This window comes from Ovis aries, chromosome 13, assembly GCF_016772045.2.
Source record: "Ovis aries strain OAR_USU_Benz2616 breed Rambouillet chromosome 13, ARS-UI_Ramb_v3.0, whole genome shotgun sequence".
Classification (NCBI taxonomy): Eukaryota; Metazoa; Chordata; class Mammalia; order Artiodactyla; family Bovidae; genus Ovis; species Ovis aries.
The window spans coordinates 42,963,237-42,981,933 of record NC_056066.1 but is presented as its reverse complement, the minus strand read 5'-3'; the positions used below and the strand labels follow the sequence as shown (position 1 = coordinate 42,981,933).

Sequence of the window (18,697 nt, the reverse complement as noted above, 5' to 3'; positions counted from 1 at the left end):
TGTTGGTGCTTTTTATATTGTCCCAGAGGTTTCTGAGACTATCCTCAGTTCTTTTCATTCTTTTTACTTAATTCTGCTCTTCAAGAGTTATTTCCACCATTTTATCTTCCAGCTCACTGATTAGTTCTTCTGCTTCATATATTCTGCTATTGATTCCTTCTAGAGTATTTTTAATTTCAGTAATTGTGTTGTTTGTCTCCATATGTTTATTCTTTAATTCTTCTAGGTCTTTATTAATTGATTTGAGCATTTTCTCTATTCTGTTTTCAAGGGTTTTTATCATCTTTACTATCATTATTCTGAATTCCTTATTAGGTAGTTTGCCTATTTCCTCTTCATTTATTTGGACTTCTGTGAAAGTTTGTTCCTTCATTTTTGCAGTGTTTATCTGCATTTTTATTCTTTTTTTCTTTAAACTTATTGTGCTTGAGGTTTCATTTTGCCAGGCTTCAAGGTTGAACTCTTTCTTCCTTTTGGTTTCTGCCCACCCCACCCTCCACCGAGGTTGGTGCAGTGATTTGTGTAAGCTTCATATAGGGTGAGATTTATGCTGGTTTTGTTGTTGTTGTTGTTGTTTGTTTGTTTGTTTTTCCTCTGATGGGCAAGGCTGAGTGAGGTGGTAATCCTGTCTGCTGATGACTAGGTTTTTATTTTTGTTTTGTTTGTTGTTTGGATGAGGTGTCCTGCACAGAGTGCTACTGGTGGTTGGGTGATGCCAGGTCTTGTATTCAAGGGGTTTCCTTTGTGGGAGTTCTCACTATTTGATACTCCCTAGGGTTAGTTCTCTGGTAGTCTAGGGTCTTGGATCAGTACTTCCATGCCAAAGGCTCAGGGCTTGATCTCTTGTCAGGAACAAAGATTCCACAAGTGGTTTGTTAGGGCATTAAGTGAGATTAAACACATACCCCAAAATGAGAAACCAAAGATGAACTTCAGACAAATGGGAGTTACAAAATCAGGCAAATAATAATCAAAATGATGGACTATACACATATACATATACATCCATAAGCAAAAGCAAGAGAGTCCAACAAAAATGAAGTATGCTCGATTGACCCAGTGAACAAAGGAAACCAAAAATTATATCTACCAGTTAAAAACAAAACTAACAAAAGCACAAACTGGAAAACTAAACTAAAGCAAGGTGCCAAGTGGGGAATAAAGCAATGAAAACAAAACTAGCAAATATGTTGAGAGGAAAGGAAAGAAAGAAAAGAAAGAATGAATAGATATGCAAAGTTAAATAGATATAGATGAAGAAGATTTATATACATTAAAGATTAACTGCAAGGGGAAAAGAACAGTAGGAAAAGCAAATAAAGGAAAGTTTTAAAAAATTAAAAGAAAAAATAAAAAAGGGAAGAGGAAAGAAAAAAAAAGGAAAACTCAAAAGAACTGCAAAAACCCAATGTAGAGGCAGAGGTTTATAAGAACAATAAAAAGTGAGATTTAAAAAAAAATCAAAATCTTAATTAGATTTCATAGTGCCAATAAAATCAACAACTACAACAGGAATGGAGGGGAGGGGGGAAGAAAGATCCAAAAGAAACCACAGAACAAGCCAAAACATAAGAATAATAATTTTTTTTTTGAGTCACTGCTATCAGGATCCTTTCCTTCACTTCAAGTCACAGTCCACCTCACCTCCCTAGGATGCCAGCCAACACCGTGCTGGTCTCTAGACCTGCTGTGAGGGCAGTTCAGATTCTAATTGGTCCTACTCTTGTGTGTTCTTGCCTCCAATTCCACAGCTATCAGAGCTAGTGTGTTTTCTTTTGTGGGAGCTCTCAATGTCCTTTTATATATTCCATAGACACAGAGTGTGTATAGTTGATTGTGTGGACTTAACCTGCAGCTTATACAGCTGGTGAGAAGGTTTGGGGTTTTTCCTTAGCCACACTGCCCCTGGATTTCAATTGTGATTTTATTTCCACCTCCACATGTGGGTCATCCACTGGCATTTGCTCCTGAGGCTTCCCTGGAGGAATTGGGTTTGTCCCAGGGAAGGCCAGGTATGGATGCAGTGAAGCTGCTTGGTTCACAGGGGTTCTGGCAGCACCACGTACTCAGAAGAGTTAGCAGTTAGGGCATCAGAAAACAGAGTGCTCTAGAAGGGTATGGCAATCAGTATTGGCCAATACACTCCAGTATTCTTGCCTGGAGAACCCCCTGATAGAAAAGCCAGGCAGGCCACAGTCCACAGGGTCACAGAGAGTTGGACACGACCAAAGGGACCCCATATGCATAGACACAAGACTTTTTTTTGCCTGTGACAGCTCTGCCCCAGTGAAGGTTGAGCATGAAGGTGACAGCGCTGCTTGGGTTGTGGGGACCATGGTGGCGTCAAGTGTGCAGGGATACGGACTGCCTCAGCCACTGGAGTATTGGCCCTATCACAGTCCTTTTTCAAGCCTCTGGTACCTGACGATCAGAAGGCCTCTTTCCCTACTCTTTGTTCATAGCTCCGCCCATTCAGGCACTGAGAGGGCTCCCTTGCTAGGGTCCTTCTCTGTTGTTCTATGCATCAGACACATAGAAGCCCCTCTCCCAGTGGCCCCCCTTCCTGCCCTGGGCTGGGGTCCTACTCTGTAGATCAGCAATCAGGCACTTAAAGAGGCACTCTGAGTGGGGTCCTCCTTGATAGTTCCCTGCCTCAGGTGCTTGATGGATCAGCCTCTCTTTTGTTCAGCTGCGCATGCTGGTGTATGGGGAGAGAGGCTATGGTGATGGCTCCAGCCCCTATGCGTGACTCAGCAGTATCTCCTTGATACCATGTCTGCCTGGCTTCCCACCACAGTCGCCTCCCTCACAGCTCATCGGTCTCTCCACAGCAGCCCTTGCCCTGGGATTGCTCCACAATCCCTAAGCTCCAGCTCCCAGCCACTGTGCCTTCTAGGGGACTTGCCTCCCTGTCTGGGGTGTGTATGGCTGTGGCAAGAACTGTCTGATTCTCATTCTATTCAGGCTGCCACAGATCAACTGTTTCACACTCAGCCTTAAATGTTTCTCCTCTGACTCAGACATTTGTCCCGCTGTGGGGATTGGACCCCTGCTTCAGTTCCCCATGTGCTCAGGGCAGGTCCAGTCCTACTAACACTCCAGTTTTTCCCTCTAGTTCCTTTGTCCTACAGAGTTTTGTGTGGTTCCATATATTCTTTTCCGCTGATCCGGTCCTCCTGTCCGCTCTCAGCTGGTGTTCTGTGTGCACTTCCGTGTCTGAAGGTGTATTCCTGATGCATCCGAGGAAAGAGATGTACTCCACGTCCACCTACTCATCTGCCATCTTGTTCCTCTACAGAGTGACTTTTCAAAAAACATCAGCTCATGTAACTACTATGCTCAAAACCCAAAATGTAATTCTCCATTTCCCTCAGAGTAAAGTCCTGTCAAAAATCTACATGACACAGACCTCCGGGCCCCACCAGCTCTCTGGCCTTCTCTTCAAATCCTCTCTCCCCACCTCACGAAACTCCACCCACCATCAGCTGACTTGCTGGCCCTTAAATGTTACATGAATACTCGTACTTCCTTGACTAGTATTTTCTGTTCCAGAGAAATGCAGGGAGCACAATCTCTATGTTTCAAGGCTCTTTCTTGTACAAATGAGAAGTTGTGTGGGATGAAGTGTAGTTGGCTCCTCTGGCCAACAGCTGTACAGAAGTGGGAGAGATGGTGTAGAAATATCTCCTACAGGCACTTGCCCATTTCTAACAGCTAAATACTCCTGATTTTGTTCACAGTTTCAGCCTCCACTGGACAATCAACTCAAGAATTTCTCATTTTAATTAATATCTATTGATAAAACAATTTCTAGGCACACAATTAAGAAATTAAGTGAATAAGATTTGCTGCCTTAGAGTAAGCAAAATATAATGCTGGATTTGTAAATGGTATTTTTATCTTACCAAGATAATTACACTGTTTAAAAATAAGTATACAACCTGTAGATTGAAGATTCCTTCTCTTTGTAAATAAAAAATCACACACATTTGCAGAGAAAAATGCACGGAAGTATTATTAAAATGGTTAACCACAGCTTATTTTTATTTTCAATCCTTTGCCTTCTTTTTCCTAATTTTGTGTAATTTGTATGTATTACTTTAATTATCAGAAAAATAGAAGCATTCTTACTTTGAAGTCTTTATTGTTTCGTAAAGTGTTAAATGTTTTAAAAGGAAAAGCAAGCTTTCAAAATTTCAGACACTTCATTTAAGCACCTTCACATAGTACAAAAATCTTCACTGCCCTAGAAGCAAGACATTCTCAAAGAACCACGGTGAGAGCTGAGAGTCAATATTCTTCAGAGAATGGATATTCTGGGTGACCAACACCACTGAAAGAGAAGAAGGAGGATTCATTTATTAAATCAGCCATGTTGCCATAGAGAACATTGTTCTGTGAATGTGGTCAGGAAGGGCTAAAACTCTAAATCTACAAACACGTCCCTCCTTCTCCCCCGACAAGCACACCTGCAGGTGCCTGCTCCATGTGCACACGGCACCTGCACGTCCAGTCCCAACATTCACGTGTAACATTCACTCCACAGTGACAGGTAGGTTGACTCAGGTTACAATTTATACAACAGCACAAGACATAGGACTAACTGTGGGCATCATTTCAGACACAGGTGGAACTTCTGTCCCTAGATGAGGAGAAGAATCACAGTGAACAAATTAGCTACTCTTTTTCACACATCCATGGATAAGCAGATACTGAGAACCCCCCAAAATTCAGGGTGTCTCCATTAAGGAATTTGTCATCTGATGAAGAGATACCACGTACACCTCAATAATCACACAGCACAAAGTGGGATCATTATTTTCTTACTTTCAATTCAGTTCAGTCACTCAGTCTTGTCCAACTCTTTATGACCCCATGAATTGCAGCACTCAAGGCCTCCCTGTCCATCACCAACTCCCTGCATATTTAACTTATATGCATAGAACATCATGAGAAACGCTAGGCTGGAAGAGGCACAAGCTGGAATCAAGATTGCCGGGAGAAATATCAATAACCTCAAATATGCAGATGACACCACCCTTATGGCAGAGAGTGAAGAAGAGCTAAAAAGCTTCTTGATGAAAGTGAAAGAGGAGAGTGAAAAAGTTGGCTTAAAGCTCAACATTCAGAAAACGAAGATCATGGCATCTGGTCCCATCACTTCATGGGCAATAGACAGGGAAACAGTGGAAACAGTGTCAAACTTTATTTTGGGGGGCTCCAAAATCACTGTAGATGGTGATTGCAGCCATGAAATTAAAAACGCTTACTCTTGGAAGGAAAGTTATGACCAACCTAGATAGCATATTCAAAAGCAGAGACATTACTTTGCCAACAAAGGTCCGTCTAGACAAGGCTATGGTTTTTCCAGTAGTCATGTATGGATGTCAGAGTTGGACTGTGAAGAAAGGTGAGCACCAAAGAATTGATGCTTTTAAACTGTGGTGTTGGAGAAGACTCTTGAGAGTCCCTTGGACTGCAAGGAGATCCAACCAGTCCATTCTAAAGGAGATCAGTCCTGGGAGTCTCTTACTTTATAATATATTAAAACATTCAGCAATTTGTATTACTGCTGTTTTCCTTTTTTCCATGTTTGTACTTTTCATTCTAATGTGTTCTTTTAAATCCAATTTATTATAAAGTGCATTTTTAGCAATTCCATCTTCCAGGAGCTGTGCTATTTAGTTGAGCCCACAAAGATAAGCATTCACAGCCCAGTGAAGGAGAACATAGAATTAAAAAGCCTTAGGGAACTTAAAAGCCTTTGAGTACAGAAGAGGAGCTTTCCATGTTTTTTCCATGTTTCATATCTTTTCTTAGAATCATGACATAGCTTTGCAACAACAGGGGCAGTTTTGAGATCTTTCACTGAAATTAAATCTTCATTTTGCCATTATTTGTATTCTCATTTCTCAAAACTCCCTTCCAAATTTCTATTTTGTCTCTTCAATCCTGATCTCCTTCTTCAGTAATTAGGCAGCTGGAGTTGCATGTTAGTGACTAAGTCAAAATCCAGGTGATAGGGGCTTCCAAAGGGATGTACCCCTGATGGACAGAAACTACAGTGGGGTAAGTGTTAACTCAGAAAACCAAACACCCAGCCGATCTTCCCTGGGCGTGTCCTGCTAAGGACACAGAAGTCATTCAGTGGAGGGTCAGTTAATGACCTACTTGTAATTCAGTTTTTTGAAATTATAAGGATGATGAAATGGGAGTTGGAATATGGAAAACGGCCAATGAAGAGATCAATTTGAAATAAATGGATAATGTCTTGGAGAAGAAATGCCCATTAGGGAGAAAACCCACCAGCCACTTAGGGGAGGGAGTCGAAGTAGGTCCCCCGTGACTTCTGAGCACTGGTGCACATTGGCCTGCCTGGATCCCTCCAGAAAAACATTAACTTGACATTTTATGACTGTACGTAGGCAAACACCAACGCAGGCTTCCCAGGTTGTTCAGTAGTAAAGGACCCCACTGCCCATGCAGGAGACATGGGTTCAACCCCTGGGGTGGGAAGATCCTGGAATGCCTGGGAAATCCCATGGACAAAAGAGCCTGGTAGGCTATAGTCCATGGGGTTGCAAAAGAGTCAGACAGGACTTCGCAGCTGAACAACAACAAAACATGTGTGTAATGCATGATGGAGTCATTCTTATATAGCTGTTATTAATATAGCTATTATTAATATAATAATTTTCCCCTGATACAAAAAGAATTAAAGAAGAAACACATTCACAGGTCCCTGAAAGAATAGTGGGCTGCAGGCACTGTGCCCTTTGTGTATCCTGGGTCCCTCCACCCTCCACCCTGAGAAGAGGCACACTAGTAGTGAAATCACCATGATGTCAAATCTGGGGATTCTACTGATGGACTGTCCTGGGCACAAGTCACATTTCTGTTGGTCAGAGATGGATCCATGGAGGAAACTTCTCATCTGAGTTCTGCAGGAAGCCCCTGGTTTATGCCTACACTGGAAATCAGGACTCTCTTCCCAGAATTAAGCTTTTGAAAAGCTTAGTTCTCCTGCTGACCTGCCTGCTACAGAAAACAGTGTATGTGTGAAATATCTGCAAGTCACTTACAATAGTATCTCATTGTATCTTATATTTCTGTTGATGCCATCGATTGCTTTCATGTCTTCTGGACTCAGCTCAAAGTCAAACACCTAGAAGGAAGGAACAATCGCATTAACCTCTCCCCTAAGGAGACAGCCTCCCCTCTGGAGACTGGAGGATTTTCCAGCTGGATAGAGACACGAGAAGGGGACAGGGAAGCCGTGTTTGTCCTCAGCTTTCAGGAGAACAACCTGGGACCCTCTCCTGAGTTCTCATCTTTCCTTCCCACACCTTCTCCTTCTCTGTCCACTTCACAAACATTATAGTGCATCAGTCCTTTATCTTTCTAAGTGAATCACTTGTGACAGAAAACGAACTAAAATCTTTTTCCAAACACATTGCCTTTGGACACTCCTGACTCAATACGAAATCAGATTGATTATACACTTTGCAGCCAGAGATGGAGAAGCTCTATACAGTCAGCAAAAACAAGACCAGGAGCTGACAGCAACTCAGATCATGAACTCTATTGCCAAATTCAGACTTAAATTGAAGAAAGTAGGAAAAACCACTAGACCATTCAGGTATGACCTAAATCAAATCCCTTATGGTTATACATTGGAAGTGAGAAATAGATTTAAGGAACTATATCTGATAAGCAGTGCTTGATGAACTATGGACGGAGGTTCATGACATTGTACAGGAGACAGGGATCAAGAATATCTCCATGGAAAAGAAATGCAAAAAGCAAAATGGCTGTCTGAGGAGCCCTAAAAATAGCTGTGAAAAGAAGAGAGGTGAAAAGCAAAGGAGAAAAGGAGAGATATAAGCATCTGAATGCAGAGTTCCAAAGAATAGTAAGAAGAGATAAAAAAGCCTTCCTCAGTGATCACTGCAAAGAAATAGAGGGAAATAACAGAATGAGAAAGACTAGAGCTCCCTTCAAGAAAATTAGAGATACCAAGGGAACATTTCATGTAAAGATGGGCTCGATAAAGGACAGAAATAGTATGGACCTAACAGAAGCAGAAGATATTAAGAAGAGGTGGCAAGAATACAAAAACTGTACAAAAAAGATCTTCACGACCCAGATAATCATGATGGTGTGATCACACACCTAGAGCCAGACATCCTAGAATGTGAAGTCAAGTGGGCCTTAGAAAGCACGACTATGAACAAAGCTAGTGGAGGTGATGGAACTCCAGTTGAGCTATTTCAAATTCTGAAAGATGATGCTGTGAAAGTGCTGCACTCAATATGCCAGCAAATTTGGAAAACTCAGCAGGGGCCGCAGGACTGGAAAAGGTCAGTTTTCATTCCAAACCCAAAGAAAGGCAATGCCAAAGAATGCTCAAACTACTGCACAATTGCACTCATCTCACATGCTAGTAAAGTAGTGCTCAAAATTCTCCAAGTCAGGAACCGTGAACTTCCTGATGTTCAAGCTGGCTTTAGAAAAAGAAACAGAGATCAAATTGCCAACACCCACTGGATCATGGAAAAAGCAAGAGAGTTCCAGAAAATTATCTATTTCTGCTTTATTGACTATGCCAAAGCCTTTGACTGTGTGGATCACAATAAACTATGGAAAATTCTGAAAGAGGTGGGAATACCAGACCACCTGACCTGCTTCTGGAGAAATCTGTATGCAGGTCAGGAAGCAACAGTTAGAACTGGACATGGATCAACAGACTGGTTCCAAATAGGAAAAGGAGTACATCAAGGCTGTATATTGTCACCCTGCTTATTTAACTTATATGCAGAGTACATCATAAGAAACTCTAGGCTGGAAGAGGCACAAGTTGAAATCAAGATTGCCGGGAGAAATATCAATAGCCTCAGATATGCAGATGACACCACCCTTATGGCAGAAAGTGAAGAGGAACTAAAAAGCCTCTTGATGAAAGTGAAAGAAGAGAGTGAAAAAGTTGGCTTAAAGCTCAACATTAAGAAAACGAAGATCATGCCATCTGGTCCCATCACTTTATGGGAAATAGATGGGGAAACAGTGGAAACAGTGTCAGACTTTATTTTTCTGGGCTCCCAAATCACTGCAGATGGTGATTGCAGCCATGAAATTAAAAGACACTTACCCCTTGGAAGGAAAGATATGACCAACCTAGATAGCATATTCAAAAGCAGGGATATTACTTTGCCAACAAAGGCCCATCTAGTCAAGGCTATGGTTTTTCCAGTAGTCGTGTATGGATGTCAGAGTTAGACTGTGAAGAAAGGTGAGCACCAAAGAATTGATGCTTTTGAACTGTGGTGTTGGAGAAGACTCTTGAGAGTCCCTTGGACTGCAAGGAGATCCAACCAGCCCATTCTAAAGGAGATCAGGACTGATGCTGAAGCTGAAACTCCAGTACTTTGGCCACCTCATGCGAAGTGTTGACTCACTGGAAAAGACCCTGATGCTGGGAGGGATTGGGGGCAAGAGGAGAAGGGGACAACAGAGGATGAGATGGCTGGACGGCATCACCAACTCAATGGACATGGGTTTGGGTGAACTCTGGGAGTTGGTGATGGACAGGGAGTCCTGGTGTGCTGTGATTCATGGGGTCCCAAAGAGTTGGACATGACTGAGCGACTGAACTAAACTGAACTGAACTGAAAAGTGTATGTATCTATTTTCGTATTATCTTAGATAATCAGTTTCAGCTAGATTACAGAACCAATTTAAATGGAAAAATGGAAACAATTGATCAGGGGACAATTTCCCTTCCCCTTGACTTGGCCTGACCTGTAACCTGTGGCACTGAACAGTGATATTTCCCAGAAGTGCTGAGCCAGATCTGATCTCAGACAGGAAGAGGATTTTTTTCCTAATCACTGACGGGATCACAGCACTGTGCTGAGATGAAGACCAATCAGTTGACAACAGTCTAGCCAAACATATATGAAAAACTATGCAGAGAAGCGTGCATGCTCCTCAAACAAGAGCCACATCCACCTGCTAAAGCAGAACTGCAGAGCTGCTCTGCACTGAACTGTAAATGCATGTGTGAACCCAGCTAAGAGGACAACAGCTTAGCTGAGTGCAGGCTGACTGTCAAACCACAGAATCAAGAGAAGCATAACTGTTCTCTACATTAAATTCTGAAATTGGGGAGTTTTCTGTGCAGCTACACTAAGGGGAAAATGTAGGTCTCCCACACAGAAGTCTAAAAAGAAACAACCTAGCTAAGTGGACAAAGTCTTGAAGAGGAGCTTCTTGAAGGCAGAAACTCATGGAGATTAAATGTATGAACATGCAACCTTGTTAGTATTCAGGGAAATACTCTGTTTTCCCCTCCACCATGTTAAATTACAAGGAGAAGCTTGTGACCTGGAGCAGGGCCCTCAACCAACCACACAAGCCCCCTGACCTCAAGACTCCAGCTTCATAAATGGGAGAAAGAAATTTCATTTTTTCTCAGCCACTCAATCCGTGGTATTTTGTTGGAGCAGTCCAAACAGCCTAAAAAATTCACAGTTTCATCAACTAAGAACAAAGATAATAAGATGCCATTTGCACAAGGCGACAGAATAAATTGCAGAAGTAACACTGGAAATAAATCTCTGTTATCTGTCCAACCTTGGCTCAGATGGCAAAGAATCTGCCTGCAATGCAGGAGACTCCAGTTCAATTCCTGGGTTAGGAACATCCCCTGGAGAAGGAATAAGTTACCAACTCCAGTGTTCTTGGGCTTCCCTGGTGACTCAGACAGTGAAGAATCTGCCCGCAATGTGGGAGACCTGAGTTCAGTCCCTGGGTTGGGAAGATCCCTTGGAGGAGGGCATGGAGACCCACTCTAGTATTCTTGCCTAAAAACCCCCATGGACAGACCAGCCTGGCAGGCTACAGTCCATGGGGTCACAAAGAGCAGACAAGACTGAGCAGCTGATCACACACATCTGTCCAACATTAACCCTCTCCAGCCATGCCACCTTTCCTGTTGCCACATCAGGAGGAGAAAACTACCAGGAACACACACAAGGTATTCATGCATAGGGGAGAACAGGTGTCTTTGTCTTGACTCAAGGAAAGTCTTGAGAGACGGATAAAGAATGACTCTCGTGAAGGATATTCCTTAGAAGCCCTCTACCCACAACCCCACTCATCATCACCTGTATGTTTTCTTTGATCTGCTTCTTGTTGAAACTCTTGATCAGAACCACAACCCCACGTTGTATCTGGTAGAGGAGGGCAACCAGAGCTGGGGTCTGCTTGTTCTTTTTGGCAATGGCACAAAGAACCGGGTCCTCCAAGAGAACGGGGTGGTTCTGGTTCACCCTGGAAGGAAATTCAGAAATGCTGAGGAACTGAGACTAAATTCTCAGTGTCTAAGGAGGCTTCTCAAACAGACCAAGTAGGTCCACTCTAGACCAGTGCTTCTCAAAGTGTGCTCCAGGGACCAGCATCATCAGTATGACCTGGAATCTTGTTAGAAATACAAATTCCATGACTTAGTTGAAGACAAACTGAATCAGAACCTCAACTGAGTCACCTCCCATTCTGTGTTTACAAAGTTCTGCATGTAATTCAGATTCATGATTGAGTTGAGACCAAGACTGCCAAACTCGTGGAATTTTTTCTTTACTTCTCAGTTATTGTTCAGTACTGCATGATTTAAACCATTTCATCAAAAACTGAATTTTAGGTAAACACCGTGTTGTCTTCCTTAGGGTTCATTACCATCCTTTTATTCTTTGGGATCCCAGAGCACTATAGGCAACAAGAACAATATCATGGGACTTGCAGAAATCCAATAGTTTACCCTGATTGAGATAAGGGTGACATTCCACCTGTAGAATGCCAACAGAGAAGAGTGTCAGATTATATGGGAAAGTAATATTAATAAAACAGAGAATTAAAAGTTTAAAAAATGCTAAAGGAAAAACTACAACTTAAATGTAAACTTGAAATATCAACATCAAGATAAAAATAGAGAAAAGTGTACTTAAAAGTTAATTTTATGATAGACTTGGATGAGAGAACCATTCCAAGCTTGAGTAATCACAAGGTGAGCTCTACATATGAGTAAATGTTTCTGAGTAAATATTTTATTGATTGTTAATATCACCATGAGCCGTTAAATTCAGCCTTTCACCTGGATGACTTTCATAGTTTTCAGCACATTTTTGGTACTGAAGACCCAGAAAAGCTGAAACACTAAGACTAAGGATTCAGCCATCCAAACTCCACACAAATTTTAAACCAATATTGTCTGATTTAACTTTCTTTACACTCTATGCCATGTTTCGTGGTCCTCCTTCCCGTCCATAAGCTCCCTCCCAGGCACTTTCAACATCCATTTCTGTACACCCTTTAGGCTCAGGTGAACACCACCTTCCTCTAAGTTCTGGGTGACTAGTCTAACCCTTCTTCACCTCCCTTACCTTTCCTCAGTCTCCACCACAATTTAGCAGGACCCCCCACCGACCCCCCGCCGCCAGCTTTTCCACCCAGACTTTATCAAACAGAGATACCACTGTGGGTTCTATTCATGGTATTCCATCCACACAGAGGCTCTGCCCTCTAGAATATTCTGCCCACAAAGGTCGGATGAACAGGAGGGGAGGACAGACAGACATCAAGCTCCATGGCAAGAGGGAGGTTGTAAAGAGCAGGAGGGAGAGGAGCCGAGCTGCTCGCCTGGTTGCAGACGGGCTTGTACTTGAGCCCCGGCTTGTTCAGGATCTTCTCCAGCTGCTTGTGGTTGAAGCTGGACACCCCGATGGACTTGGTCAGCCCTGCATCCTTACACTTCTCCAGGGCCTAGGGAAGAAGGGGGGGTGCGCAGTCATTTAGAATGGGCAATAGAGCAAAAATAAATGCTGAAAAATTTTCTATCAACAAGGTCACCCATCAAGAATCAATTGCTTATCAAGAGGAAAAAAGAACTTGTGACACAAAAGCAACAATTACCACTTCCTCCTTAGAAAAATCCCTGAGAAGACATATCACACGGAAGGAAAGAGATGCCCGTCTTCCCTGTCCCATATTCTCCTCCTTCGTTCCTCTCTGTGAGCATTCCAGCAATGGTTTCCTCCCCCAAACCCCAGCATCACAACCCTTAGATTCATGAACTGCTGAGTCTGATGGTCCACAGCCCATTCTCACAGGTGGAAGAAATGAAGGAGGTCCCCCCTCTCCTGGCTCCTCCCCTGATTTGCTCCTCCCTAGACTCACCTCCCATGTACGACAGAGATCCACTGAGTCTAATATCATTTTTCCATTTTCATCTTTTGGAAGTAATTCCTCCCCTGGCTGGAATAGAGGTAGTCATTTTAGAGATGTCACAAAGTAATATCTCTACATTTAGCCTGGCTGCTTGGCACCAGGTAGTAAACCTCCATGAGGTAGTTGTTACAATATTCTGGATACTAGTATTTGCATATATGGAGTTGTAAGCAATGTCTTTAGGAGGGAGGCATATTCTAGTCTCTTACACTTAATATATATATTATATATTATATATATATATGTTGTAATAAATATGTTTTTCTAGGTCCTAAAAGGAAATTCCCACAACTTTTGCAGATTTTGTCTGTTCCTTGTACTTGGCTCTTTTGAAATGCTTCTCTTGAGCTGGAAAAGGCAGTAAGTTATGTGACATAATTTCCAGAATAAAAATATCAATCTTGATGTGACTAGATAATCAGACTTCCTTTTCCATCTGAGCATCAGATGCCCTAGGCAGGCATGTGAACCAGCAAGGCTCTGGTTAGGTTGATATGGAATATGGAAGATCCAGACATGCTCTCAAACGTTCGTGACCATGAGCCTTGAGCTGCCCCAAGACCATATTTGCCACCAGTAGAAAATGTCACCAATGTTCAGTAAAAATAAAGCAAATCATGAGTAATGCCATGGTGTGTGTGTTTGCTAAGTTGCTTCAGTCATTTCTGACTCTTTGTGTCCCCATGGACTGTAGCCCACCAGGCTCCTCTGTCTATGGGATTCTCCAGGCAAGAATACTGGAGTGGGTTGCCAGACTCTCCTCCAGGGAATCTTCCCATCCAGAGATCAAACCCACATCTCCTGCAGCTCCTCCATTGCAGGCAGATTCTTTACTGATGAGCCACAGGGAAAGCCTCCAGTGCCATGATAAGAGATAGAAAAAATAGACATTTCTGAAGAGTATAGCAAATTCTTAAATCTATCCATGGCTTGGACTTCCCATCTACATAGTCCTCTAAGCTATTTTGCATAGAATGGCTTGAGTAGATTTCTGTAACTTAAAATCAAGAGTTCTATATAACACAGTTTTTTGTTGTTGTAGTTTCATTGTGGGGTTTGTTTGTTTGTTTTTTCCCTCAGGTTTGTGGGATCTTAATTCCCCAAACATAGATTGAACACCTTCCCTCAACTCAACTTGCCTCAGCAGTGAAAGCATGGAGTCATAACTACTGGACTGCCAGGAAACTCCCATCTACATAATAATACAGCATAATAATACAGTTCTTAAAGTCTAAGTGCAGTCTACAAACTTCATCATGGAGACAAGCAACAGTGTAGGCAAAGTTTCCCAAGTCCCTATGATGTCTGCTAGTTTTAGCACCCAGATGGGGCACCCACCAAATCTGCTCAACTCAAAAGGATGAAAAGGGATAAGAACTCATCACATTCGATGTAAGATAGTGTCATTGTTCATCATGGCTGCACCAAACTCTTGTTTCATGAAATCCCTAGAGTCTCAGGAGTCATATTCAAGACTATGTGCAGAACCTACCTATTTCTATTTCCTCAAATTTTTGAGGTAGACATTGAGAGATTCTTTAACTCCTTTCTCTGGGAGGCCTGTAACAGATTCAAAGAAAATCAGTAAAAAGATGATAGCAAATGATTATTAGGGGGATTCTACTCTAGTGAAACCCTTGCTATAACCTACTAAGACAAATCTTTAATTCAACAATCCATGCAAATTGATACACATTCTGCAAAAAAGAAGTACTATAGCAGTGATTACACAAATTTCCAACCTTCATGGCCACTGGGAAATGAATGCGATAAAGATCAACATAGTCCAGTTGGAGATCTTTCAGTGACTTTTCCAAGGCTGGTCGGCCCAAATCTGGTCAAAGGAAAGTGCACCAAAGCTGCAGAGATTAAAGAATGGAAGCTGTGTTAATAATACTTTAGGAAAATTGTGGGGGTGGGGGGAGGCAGTGGCAGTTGCTTAAAACATGGATTTTGGAGTATTACTTCACTGACCAAAGATTGAATCTGGGCTCATGGCAATAAAGCACTGAGTCTTAACCATTGGACCACCAGGGAATTCTAATACTTTAGGAATGTAACAATAAACATGGGTCACCAAGCAACTCTTTATCAAACAATGATCTTATTATACAATAGTCACCTGGGCACAATCAGTTGCCCACATGTGCACACACACGACACGCACATAGCACTTTTGAAGTATCGAAAATGTCTTCTCTCTTTGCAGTGCCATCTGCAATCTTGCTTCGAATGGCTTGGCCAACCTGCTCTTCATTTTGGTACACACAAGCACAGTCAATATGGTGGAACCCAACCTATAGCAAATTTGGTTGCCTCCAGAGCTTCGCTCTTAGTAACCTACATGAGCAACAAAGGTAATGCATATTCACATGGGTTAAAAGATTGTTAAAGCACAAGCTTTGATCTTCCCAAGATTCAACTTTTCTTTGGGTAGTTCTGTATGTGTGTGATGAACCCATGACAGTTTCCTGAATGTCCCTGGTCAGCAATTAAATGGACACCCAGGAACTCATCAACCTCAGGCAATCAGTGGTTGATCAGAGGACCCGAAGGCTACCTCCAGGTTCAATGATTAGCTGTTAGAACCCATGGATAGGATTTATATTTTGAGATGTCTGAAGCAAAATTGACAAAGGTACGAGATGTATGGTAAAAGCATCAAGAAACAAGGTGAAAACTTCTAAGACTTCTGGCTACCAGTGAAGCCACACAGAATACACCAAAAATATATATATATATATGTATATATATATATAGTCAAGGTATACAAAGTGATATTTTCATAAAAGTGCATGCATGCTAAGGTGCTTCAGTCATGTCCAACTCTTTGCCACCCTATGGCAACCAAAGCCCACCAGGCTCCTCTGTTCAAGGGATTCTCCAGGCAAAAATCCAGGAGTGGATGGCCATGCCCTCCTCCAGCGTTCTTCCCAACCCAGGGATTGAACCCTTAACCTCTTATGTCTCCTGCACTGGCAGCGAGGTTCTTTACAACCAGCACCAGGTGGCACTAGAGGTAAAATACTGTCAGTACTGCTTATAATTACCCACTGTTATTGATGATCGCAGTCAAGCTACCAGGAGATCCATCACCTCACATAGCTATCTTGTGAGGGGGGTTGTGAGAACACTAAAGATCTGCTTTCAAATCTGCAAATCTCAAGATAGAATCCATTGTTATCAACTGGAGTCACCGTCCTGAACATCAGGGGTCAAGACTTATTCATCTCAAACTGAAGGTCTGTCCCTTTGACCAACATCTTTCCCTTTTCTCCCAGCCTTGTCCTCAACTTCTGGTCACCATTTCTCTACTCTCTTCTTCTGTGAGTTCCACTTTTTTAGATTTCACCCATATAGAGATCATGAAGTATTTGTCTTTCTATTTCTGGCTTCTCTCATTTCACTTAATGTTCTCCAGGTTGATCTGTTTGGTTGCAAATGGCAGGATTAACTTTGTTTTTAGTGCTGCATAATACTCCATTTCTTTTTATCGGATTCAGAATCTTTCCTGTTTCAAGGAACTAGATAACTGGTCTAACTTCCCTCTGTTGGGCCCTGGTTTTTCTTAAATACTCAGTTATTTGGGAATGTACCAAGAAATGAACCAGTAAGCTTCAGTATAGCCTGGTCCCTTCCCTCCCCTCATCCCACTTTGCACCACAAGGAAACAAGCCCTGTCTTCTGTCTTGTAAAGGTCTCTGAATATTTCCTTCTGTTTTATAGACAAAGAAGTGAGACACAAGTTAAGGACCAGTCAGCACCTTGTCCAGAGAAGGCGATGGTACCCAACTCCAGTACTCTTGCCTGGAAAATCCCATGGATGGAGGAGCCTGGTAGGCTGCAGTCCATGGGGTCGCTAAGAGTCAGATACAACTGAGTGACTTCACTTTCGCTTTTCACTTTCATGCATTAGAGAAGGAAATGGCAACCCACTCCAGTGTTCTTGCCTGGAGAATCCCAGGGATGGGGGAGCCTGGTGGATTGCCGTCTACGGGGTCACCCAGAGTTGGACACGACTGAAGTGACCTAGCAGTAGCAGTAGCAGCCCCTTGTCACAGCTACCTACTCTAAAGACCAGAGGGACAGAAAACTGTCTGGCTTCCAGTCTAGAAACTTGTCCACTAGCCCCTCATTTCCAAGCAATGAAAACTATACTTTAATAAAGAGACACAACAAAACCCAAAAATACTTTACAAAGCCTGGCCTGTAAGACTGTAGCTTATCCCCTCAAATGACAGTACAATTCCCATTAGAAGAAGTAGTCAAGCAGAAATGGAAGTAGAGTGAAAAACACAACTGCAGCTGCAGTGTGTCTGGCCTGGGACCAAGCAGACACTCGTAGTAGAAAAGCAATTCCCTCCCATTAGTTTTCAGCCATTGCATCTTCAGGACCTTGTACCTCAAATATTTCTCTAGGTCGTGTCTTTTTGGAAGGAGGAAGGAGTTCTGAAACTACTAAAATATACAGAGAAACCTGGCCATTGCAATCCCCCTCAGAGAGAAGCAGCTGACAGTCAATGTTCTGGACAGCAGAGTCTCACTGCTTCTGCTAAGCTGGGAAAGAGATGGAAACTGGAGGGGAACCCAGAGAAATCTGCAGGTGAGCACAGCCTCAGACCCTGATGCAGAGTGAAGATTGGATGCTCTCTCCCCTTTCACAAGGCATGGTTCTAGCCTGGTTAGTGGAACCACGTGACCCTCCCAGAGTCACACAGGAGCTTAGTGCTTGACAATGCAAGTCCTTTCCAATTATGTTACATCTACTACTATTTATATCTCAACCTCAAACCACCTCTGTTACTCTTTAGGTACAGTGATGCCAAATCCCAGGACAGGAATGAAATGGCTATCATTTAGCTTCACTCTCTGGCCTTTGGGATCCATTGCCTGTTTCTAACCTGAATAAGCAGACTGATCTTTTCTTCTGCTTTTACAGGTTATAAATAACAGGACATTAACACCCCAGCTGACTGTCCAGTGTTAGCAGATACATTGGAGGAGGATAAGGATTAAACCAGTGCCCAGAGAGTAAGAAGAGAATTGAATCCAGTACAATTGTTTTTTTTTAATCAGAAAAAACTTAAATTATATAATGATAATATCTGCCAAACAATTATTGACCAAACATTACACAGACACCTCCACATATCAGTCAATTCACTTTTTTAATTATGAAGCCAACTTTTGATCAAACATCAACTGAAACAACTACTTCATAGTACAGAAAGACACACTAGTCACACAATTAAAATATCAGAGAAATGCAAATCAAAACCACAATGAGGTACCATTTCACACCAGTCAGAATGGCTGCGATCCAAAAGTCTACAAGTAATAAATGCTGGAGAGGGTGTGGAGAAAGGGGAACCCTCTTACACTGTTGGTGGAAATGCAAACTAGTACAGCCACTATG

General features: G+C 42.4%; 1 pseudogene; it reads right to left on the bottom strand.

Moving 5' to 3' along the window:
- Positions 1-4,014: 4,014 nt before the first annotated feature.
- On the bottom strand, positions 4,015-18,173 carry LOC114117584 (dihydrodiol dehydrogenase 3-like; annotated as a pseudogene).
- Between the last annotated feature and the right edge of the window lie 524 nt (positions 18,174-18,697).